The sequence below is a fragment of the Octodon degus genome, unplaced genomic scaffold (assembly GCF_000260255.1).
Source record: "Octodon degus isolate 3935 unplaced genomic scaffold, OctDeg1.0 scaffold00017, whole genome shotgun sequence".
Classification (NCBI taxonomy): Eukaryota; Metazoa; Chordata; class Mammalia; order Rodentia; family Octodontidae; genus Octodon; species Octodon degus.
The window spans coordinates 24,788,428-24,797,879 of NW_004524593.1; the positions used below are offsets into that span (position 1 = coordinate 24,788,428).

Consider the following 9,452-nt stretch of genomic DNA (forward strand, 5'->3'; position numbering starts at 1 on the left):
TCTGGCAAGTGCAAGGGCATGAGTTCAATCCCTGGTTCCACAAAAAAAAAAAAAAAAAAGAAGAAAAGAAAAAAGCACTGAGTCAGGGTCTTAAAAGGGACCAGGAAGATCTCAGACACATCTGATGCCGAACTGCTCACATAGACACAGATCTGCCCACATTTGTATGCTGCTGCCCTCCTGGGCCCTTCCATGCTCAGAGAGTACTCAAGTCCCTTCCTCACAGGAGAGCTGACTTCTGCCACCAGGTCTCACTCCTGGCCAACAAGTGGCAGCTAGGGACAGCCCCATCTTATAAAACCTCAGAGTGCTACCCATGACTACCTGGATTTGTGTCTTCCTGAGTCATAATCCTAATGCTCCCAAAATAAGTATAACCTGACTTTTCTGGATTGTGGTGACTTTATCCTCAGTGGACAGAGATTGATAGAGTTGTATGGCTTTTAAATACGGTGGAAATGGCTGCCCCTGTCTAGTGTTGGCGGTTGAGGCCTGAAGGAGCAGTGCCTATCTTGAAGTTATAGCTGACAAGGGGAGTGCGTGGCATGAGTGTGCACTTTCCCTGACACAGGTGTGGGCAGGGCTGGGGAGACTGCAGTAGGTGCCTGTCACACAGCCCCTCTGTCCAAGAGTCTTTGCCTTGATTTTACCTTCTTGCACTTCTTCGTTTTGTCTCTTTTCCTTTTTGGCTATTCTGAGCTGTTCTGGGCTGTGTTCCACATCATGCACAGAGATAAGCAAGGCCTTGGGCCTAGTATGGAGCCCTCCATAGTCCCCACAAGGGCAGGGACAGTCCCTTCTGGCCCAACTCTCCTGGCCCAACCTACAGCCAGCCTGAGTGAGTCAGTAGCTAAGTCTTAGCCATCAGAGGATCCTGGGGGCCTTGCAGGGTGCTGTAGGCAAGAGTGGGCAGCAGGAAGGTGTGGCTTGAAGCCACTTGCTTCCCTTTGACAGGAGCCATTACCCGCCTTTCCCTGAGGAGGTGTGAGGCTGGAAGGGCCCAGGGTGACTGATGGGCAGCTGCAGGTTTCTCTCATTTCCTCTGCCCCGTAGTTTCAGCCCGTAGGGGCAGATGTCCCCCAGAAGGAGCCCAAGGTTCTACTGCTACGGAGCCTGTGTCACCTGAGGAAGTGCTACAGGGTCTTCCAGGAGGCAGCCAGTGTACTCCCCACCCCACTTTGTCAGGCTGTGTCTACTCCTGGCCTCTGTTCCAGACAGATGTGGATGCCTAGTTCTGCAGTGCACGTGGTCAAGGTTAGGAAAGGGCTGAGTCACCTTTAGCTGATGCTTTCCTGCATTTTCAAACCCCAGCCTGGTTTGGATGGTGAGGAATCCCTCCCAGGATACTCTGCTCCAAACCCAAGCCTCATCTGTGTAGGCCCAACCCTTGATATTCTCAATGTAGCACCTCAGGACACCCATGAGACTGCGGCCTGCAGCTTACACACTGGGCTAAAGGAGCCAGTCATTTGTCGAGGAGAATTCAACCATCTTGTTGAAAAGTTCTGTTAATTCTTTCCACTGTCATTCAGATAAATTTTTAAAGTCATCCATACATTGTTTACTGAGTGTCCGATAAATGCCAGGCTTGGGATGCCAGCAGAGAGTGGAGCAGACTTGCTGCCACTGGGGCTATCTCTGTGACATGGAGGGTGACAGAGTATAAAGGGCACTGGGTCAGAAGGGAAGCTGGATCAAGTCAGCAGGAGGAAGTGGGAGCTGAGAATGAGCCTGAAGGCAGGAGGGTAGGGGCACTGGGGCCTGGGCCCAGGCCAGACGTTGGCCGCCAACGTCTGACCACCATCACAATCTTGGTGGTCTCCTTAGCCACCTTGCATTGTTCCAAGGGCACAAGGAGCTCTTCAGGGGCAATGGTATGATGGAGTTAAGCCTGTGCTTCCAGAAGATCCTTGGCTGCAGAGTGCAGTGTTGGAGACAGGGTGGAGCCCATATGCCAGGCAGGGTCCTGGGCCCTTGGGGTATGAGGTAGGATGGCTTCAGGTGGAGTGCTTAGGGTTGTTTGATGGGATGAAGCAGAAGGACTTTGAGGTTCCTGGAAGCCCAAGGGGGCCTGCAGGAGTCAGACCTGGGGGCGCAGACCACAGGGCATTTCAGATGGACTAGCCGAGGTCTGGAGACACTGAGGAAACTGGCTGGAGGTGGATGTGGAGGCCTGAGAAGGCAGGCAGCAGGCTCTGCAGAGTGGCGGCCCAGCCCTGCTTGGACACAAACCTGGGCCGAGCAGCCTGTAGTATTAGTTTCCTGTTGCATGCTTACCTTTAGGTGTTCACAGGTTTGTGATAAACCTTTGTCCAGGGGCGTCTCAGGCAAAAGAATCCTCTTGGGCTGGGTGTGGTGGCGCACACCTGTGGTCCCAGCACTCTGGAGGCTGAGGCAGGAAGATCCTTTGGAGTTTAAGACCAGCCTGGGCTACAAAGTGACCTCAAGGCCATCCTGAACTGTGTAGTGAGACCCTGTCTCAAGAAGACAAAGAAATTAAACAGAGGAGAATAAGAAGTATACAATAGTAGTCTTTCAGTTATTCTTTTGTGTTCAACAGCAGAATATTTTCATCAGTACACTCTACAAATGGACTTCTCTTCCACTTGATGAATCATGATCCCACCTGAGTCTACAGGGTGGATTTCAAAGAAATATCTGTAGCTCAGTTCCACAAGTGACGCCTAGCCACCAATAACTGTCACGGTCATTATGCATGTCCACAACACACTAGAACTTTGTGCGATATCCTAGCCTCAAACTGTTAGAAGTGCTGGTCATTTACTTGCCATTCCAGTATTTATCTTATGTTTTACTCTTAGCACTTCTTTGCTATCATGAAAACTTTTTCTTAGTTCAGTTGTTTTGAAACATTTAATTTTCTGAATATTGCTTAATCTTATTGCTTTTTTGTTCTAAGATTTATACTGTATCTTTGACTTACAATTTATTTAAAAGACATTGTATTGGGGCTGGTGAGATGGCTCAGTGGTCTAAAGCACCTACTTAGAACAAGCTTAGCAAAGCACACAGGGACCGCGGTTCAATCCCCCAGCACCACATGCCAGCCAGCCCTGCCCCCTGGTGGGCTGAGCTGGCCACACACACACACACACACACACACACACACACAAATAAAATTTTAAAAAAAGAAACAGAAAACTTAAAAAAAAAGACATTGTATGATATCTTCTCCTAGTATTAGAAACTTTAAAAAGTATATCCATTTTCAAAAAAAAAAAAAAAAAGACAAAGAAAGAATTGTCTTGGGCAGCAGACTCCTGGGCAGTGATTTGTATACCTGGGAAGCTCTGGTGTTGTGAAGGCATTTGATTCCTGATGAAATAGAATTACAAGGGAGCATTTCCTGCCCTTAGGGCTTTTCGTATTTTAAAAACAGTGCACAATGGTTTTGGGTTTGAGAAGATAGTATATTTTGGCTAGAAAAAAATATTTTTTCCAAACTGGGTGTGGTGGTACATATCTATAATCCCAGCATTCTTGAGAGTCTCAGGCAGGGAGATCCAAGTTCAAGCCCGGCTAGGCAGCTTAGTGAGACTGTTTCAAAATCAGAAGTGAAAAAGGGCTGGGTGTGTAGCTCAGTGTGAAAGCCCTGGGTTCAGTACTCTGAACAGTAAGAAAAATGACAATAAAATCCAAGGTACAAAGCAGATTTTGTTGGCAACAGCTCCAGACATTACATTTTGTATTCTTTTTTTTTTTTTTTTTAACCTTTTGTATTCTGTCTGTCCTTTGAATCATATTTTTTGTCTGCTAGGGACAGCAGGAAAATAAATAAAACATTTCTAGAACTTTTGGGGGAGGATCCATTTCACTCTGGTTTCAGGTGCCAGTGTAATGTAGCAGGCACTCTCTGTTTTACTTCTGGATTTTCACTAGTGTTTTGGTCATCTTTCTGTTGCTGTGACAGCTTACCAGAGGCACATGATGTCATGCGGAAGAGTGCTCTTGGGCTGAGAGGTTTCCAGTCCACGGCTGCCTAGCTCCATGTTTTGGTGCGAGGTGGAGTAGAGCGCGTCATCTGTGGGATGCAGGGAAGTAGAGGAGAGACATGGAGGGAGAGGCCGGGGAGTGTCCAGGAAGGGTGCAGGCTTAATAATGTGCGTGCTCCTCTAACACCAAGAATTCTCAGGAGAGGCAGACGAGAGGAGGGAAGACCCTAGCAGATGCACCTAGACCTGTAGGCCGTTTCATCCTTGCATATCGTGGCCTTGGACAAGGGTTGAGGATAGCAGGTACCCCAGATCAGTGTCCCAGTGCATACTCTCACTTCTAGCCTGTTTCTGGCACATAAGTGTCAAGGGGACCCAGGACTGCAGGCAGAACAATTGAATCTGGCAAGGGCTCCTCTGAATCTCTCTTCTAACATGGAATTCTGCACCTTGAAAGAGGTTTGGAGGAGGAAAAGAGCCACCATAGTACCCAAGAACCGGCCCCAGTCTATGAGATCAAGCTGTATATTCCCGATTCTACAAATGAGGGGGCAGATCCAGTACCCCTTATTGTTAAGTGGTGAAGCTGGAATTTCAACCACCCAAAGAGGGAAGCAGGTGGGAGCCTCTTATTATAAACTCTTAAGATGTACTGGCCTGACTTGAGGGATGGGAGAGCATCTTCCCACCAGACTTTTGGTCACCTGTACTAGTTTCTGGACAGGAAGTCACTGGCTGAGCAGTTAGTGTGCAGGGCTTTGCCACTGCCAAGGAACACATTGCTGGCTGGGGGAGGCTGGGCTCACCGCACTTCAGGCCTGGGTAGAACCCCTGTAGTGGGGTTCACACACCTCTCCAGTTTCATCTTAAGCTATATCTTTTCGAAACCCCTACAGAGTTTGCGAGGCACCTGAGAGCTGTAGGTTCAGCTCCCATTTCTGGTGGAGTCACAAGGCCATGGCTCCAGGGCCATGTGCCCACCCCTCCCCACAGGCCATTGTTAGAGGGCACAGAGGGCAGCTTGGGTCTTAACTGTGTGTGGACAGACTCGGTCTTCTCTAGAGCCTCAACCCGGTTGCCCCTCCAGGCACATCAGAGTCCAGTCTGGCTGACTATTGTATGAGCAGGGCCATGTGAGTAGTGCAGGCACTGCTTTGTGTGGTTGGATAAGAGGGCCTTTACGCTCTGTTCAGCATCTTACCTGCCTCTAATTGGTGTCCCTGCCCCTTGGCCAGGTGGTCCATCCTGGAAGCTTTGGTGAAGGTTCTGCCAGAAGTGGGCGTGAGGGGTTGAGGTGGGGCTGGATGGGGAATGCATTCTTTGCTTCACAGTTATGCTGTGATCTGGAGTAAGGCCCTTGCCTGCCCTGCTTCTTGCCTTACCTAAGTGAAAAGGAAAGTCAGAGTTCCTGGGTTCACTGCAGTCCTCCTGCTGCCCCAGGCTAGTGTGTGGAACACCTTTCCTGCATGCACTGAACACCTGCTGTTAGACAAGCACTGTAACCTGGGGGCAGATTAAAGGCTGTAAATGTTATCTGAGCCCTGTGGTTCCAAGGCAGTGTACTTGTCCCTGAGCAAAGTACTGATATAGTATTCTTGTTATTTCAATTAGAGAGCAAGAGACAGAGTTTTTGAATTTCTCTCTGTTACTTTGACCATCACTTTAGCTTCATAATAACCACCTTTCCTCAGGAAGGCGCGCTCCAAGACACCCCTCTCCCTCCACACTGTGAGTGCCTTAAACCAGGAAGAGTCCCCAGTCTGATACATGCTACATTTTTTTTCTTAGACATACCTGTGATGAAGTTTATAAATGACACATAGTGAGAGAATCACAGTAGCGCTATGGCTGAGCATTCGTGATGCCACACTGTGATAAGGTTGCTAGCTTTCTACTCCTGTGCATTGGAGTCATACTTAAAATTATGTGCTATTAACAGATTGGGTCTGTGAGGGCCCTGGGGCTGAAATATCCTGTTCTTTTAAAATAAGTTTGCACACTGGCCGACTGTCATCTCAGAAAAAAATTTCAGGGTGCATCAGTAAATAAAATATGAAGGGGCCGGGGAGATGGCTCAGTGGAATAAGCGCTTCCCTGGCAAGCGCGAGGGCCTGAGTTCAATCCCCGGTTCCGCAAAAAAAAAAAAAAAAGACATATGAAAAGGTTTATTAGAGAGAGAGATGTAGGACACACTCCAGAGCAGAGTGTGAGTGCTCTAAGAAGTGAGAACCCTTATAAGCTGGAGTAGGGCCGAGGGTGTTGTCCCACTGCCAGCCTCCAGCCAAGCGTGTGTGTGGCTCTGGAGTCAAGATGTGCGTCACCAGTGCAGCTGCTTCCTGGGCTGCAGGGAGGTCAGTTTACAGGTGAAAAGAACAGCCCTAATTTATGCTATAATGCATTTATGTATAATATAAAAAGGGCCTTTAGGAATTTTTCTTTTTGACTGAATATCCTGAAAGGGGGATGTCTTGTCTTAGAGCTATAGTTTTTCTTAGACATACAGTTTTAAAATCTTTGTGTCCTTGTCTCCTTTTCACCTTTTTATTTCTTCTATCCTGCCGCGGGACCGCTGGAACACAAGCCTTTGATACCTGGACAGTGGCTCTGGAGCCTGAGAAAGCAGCAGAAAGCATTTACAGTGCGGGTGCACAGGCTCAAGGGGTGGTCCACATCCTCGGTGGTGTGGAGCAGGACAATAGGAACGTTTGCCAAGCTACCCAGAGTGACGCGCAACTTAAAATTTATGAATTAATTATTTGTTTTTTGTTTTGTTTTTTGAGACAGGGACATGCAATGTAGTTCAGGATGACTGCATAGGCTTTGAACTAACTGCATAGGGTAGACTGGCCTTGAAGTCATGACAATTCTCCTGCCTCAGCCTTCTGAGTGCTGAGATTATAGGCTTGTATTACCATGCCTGTCTTGAATTATTTATTTCTGGAAACTGACAGCTGACTCTTGATAACTAGTCTGCCCATCAGGGGACTGCTGCAGTGTCCCGGGCAGTACTGGGTGGGCTATATCCTTCCTCCTAGACTTCCTTTGTCCAGATGGCCCCTGATGTGGATCAATAACCATGATGTCTCTGGGGTCAGGTTCAGTTTGCTGTTTGAAGTCCAGAGAAATAACCACATTGCACACATCAAATCAGCTGAGTCACCGGGCCAGGGCATTATAAAAGGGCAGTGGTGGATGGGCCGTGCCTGCAGCCACTGCCTTTCCCACGGACTCCACACCTGAGCTTCCTGCTGAGGTGATCAAAGGGGAAAGCCAAGCTGGGTCAGGGAGCAGAGACATTCTGTCCAGAAAGGAAAAGTGGGGCTCTGATCTCCAAGAGGGCCTGTGGCCTCTTGCTGCTGACACCAGGCGAGAGGGCAGATTAGACTTTCAGGTGGAAGGTTTGGTCACTTTATGCTTTCTTTTATCTAAATAGCATTATGAAAATTAGTGTTATTTCTAGTGCTTATGCAGTTGGTACAGATATTGGTAGATAGCTTCTTTGTGCTGTACATGAAGCTGGGCTCTGGGAGTTGGCACAGTGATCAGGTTGGATGTAGTCCCTGCCGTCCCCACTGAGGTCTGCTACAGTGCCATTTGCATCTGTGTGTGAATTTCAGAGTGCCACCACCACTGGTGAGTAGCTGGTAGGTTTGCGGGGAATAGTTTCCAGGAAGTTGGCTGTGATAGGTTCTGAGAAGTCCTTATGGCATTGAGAATGGGCTTGGATTGCCTGTTTTGAAAGCTGTTTCAGTTCTCCAATGTGGGATGACCAGAACTCTGGGCAGGGAGTGGCTGGAAAGGAGCTGAGTCTGAGCCCAGGAGGTCTTGCTTGTGTATCTTGTGAGGGAGAAGGGGTGATGAAGGGCCTCTCCCAGTGTTATGGCTGTGTCACTGGGAGACACAGGTGTACCTTCAAGGCCTCACAGTCACAGGCAGGGCTTTTTCAGAGGTGGCCGAATCTAGAGTGTTTATGATTCATTGTGCAATGCTTGGATTAAGGGTGAGTGATTACTAAATCAGTCCACTGATTGGATTGGCACCACCCTAATCCCTGTAGGCTAGATACAACGTAAGGAAGAGAAAGAGGTTTGTCTTGTCCCTTGCTTGCTGTGCCGTCTTCTTTTTGCCATGGGCTGTTCTCTGTAATGCCTGTAGGTTGTGCTGCCCTGCCTTGGAGCCAGCTGTGATCTGCAGTCTCTACAGACTGAGCTAAATGAATGTTTCCTCCCTTAACTTTAGGGTTAGGCATTCTTTCTCAGCAACAAGAAAAGTAATCAAGATGGCCAGGAGCAGTAGTTTTCCAGAATATTCCCCACTAAACTGAAAGTCTTGTGTTCATGCTGATGTCCGGGCTCGATCATGGGGTGTCTCCATTTCTGGTCCTTTATGGACCTTCATTTCCCAGGAACAGCCCCCAGTGCCCAGTTCTTATTTTATTTTATTCTTTTTTTTTTTTTTTTTTTTATGTATTTGGCACAGTATCTCACTATGCAGCTCGGACTCATAGTGATCCTCTTGTTTTCAGCCTCCCCAGTGCTGGGATTACAGGCATGTGCCACCATGCCTGGTCTTGGTGGCTGGCTCAGTGTGCCTGGGGACAAGGCTGGCACGGCATGTGGTGCTGGGGATCAAACCCCGTCCCTGTGCTTGCTTAAGCAAGTGCTTAGTCTGCTGCGCAGTCTGCTGAGTTATCTTGCTGGCCCCACTTATTTTAAAGGCAGCTGTGACAGTGTCAAGCCCAGGGCTGTGCCCATCCCAGCAGGATCCTGAGTACCCATCCTGACTCAATGTGAGCTGACAGTGGTTTCCTGGCAGGGACCTTCTCAGGCTTCGGGTGCCCATCATGGTTAGGCTGATGTTGGGCCCTCTGGCCAACCCTGTGCTCTCCCCTCCAGTAAGGTCCTGGCTTGCCTTGGGAAAGCTCCCTTTTCCTCATCAGAGTCTCTGGATTTGGACATGCTGGGGGCACTTCCCTGAGAAAATGGAGGAGGGGAGCCAGACCAGAATCAGGGATCACATCTTCTTTCTTTGCTAAGAAAAAGGGCACAGAACCAGAGAGATGAGGACCTGAGCACAGCTGAGTTTCTAGGAAATGTAGTAAGCAGTTTGGTTGCAGCACAGGTTGACCAGCCATTGCTTGGGGCCCACGGTGGCAAAGGGCAGCAGAGAAGAGGCAGTGACAGGAGACGGGTTTGTCTGGGAGGTGGTGAACGTATCCTCCAGTTCGCTGTGGTTGCACTTGCACATAATTGTACGTGGTGACAGGTGAATTATATATGAATTATATTTCAGTGAAGCTGTTAAATGTACACAGTTGAGGTGTGCAGGCAAGTTGGGCTTCCTCCCAGCTGAGTTTAATGCCCCAACGTGAGTGCATGTGCTCTGTAGATCCTTTCCAGATGGCAGCCTCCTACCCCATCCCTCCCCCGGCCCGTGGTTATGGAAGGGAGCCCCCGGAAGCCCCTGGGAGCCTGTGGAGCAGAAGGCCTGAGTGCAGCC

The 9,452-nt window shown here is 48.9% G+C and overlaps 1 protein-coding gene across 3 annotated transcripts in view; it reads left to right on the top strand.

Moving 5' to 3' along the window:
- The window catches only part of Ephx1 (epoxide hydrolase 1), a 26,868-nt gene that overhangs the window by 3,341 nt on the left and 14,075 nt on the right, over nucleotides 1–9,452 (top strand). The window contains exon 1 of one of the 3 annotated variants that reach the window (XM_023710305.1): nucleotides 7,117–7,206. The exons of 1 other annotated variant lie outside the window; for it this stretch is intronic. The gene's annotated coding sequence lies outside the window, so the exon portion shown is untranslated. Of the gene's footprint in view, nucleotides 1–7,116; nucleotides 7,207–7,248; nucleotides 7,352–9,452 lie in introns of those variants that run through there. One more of the 3 variants, XM_023710306.1, reaches the window with a different exon arrangement.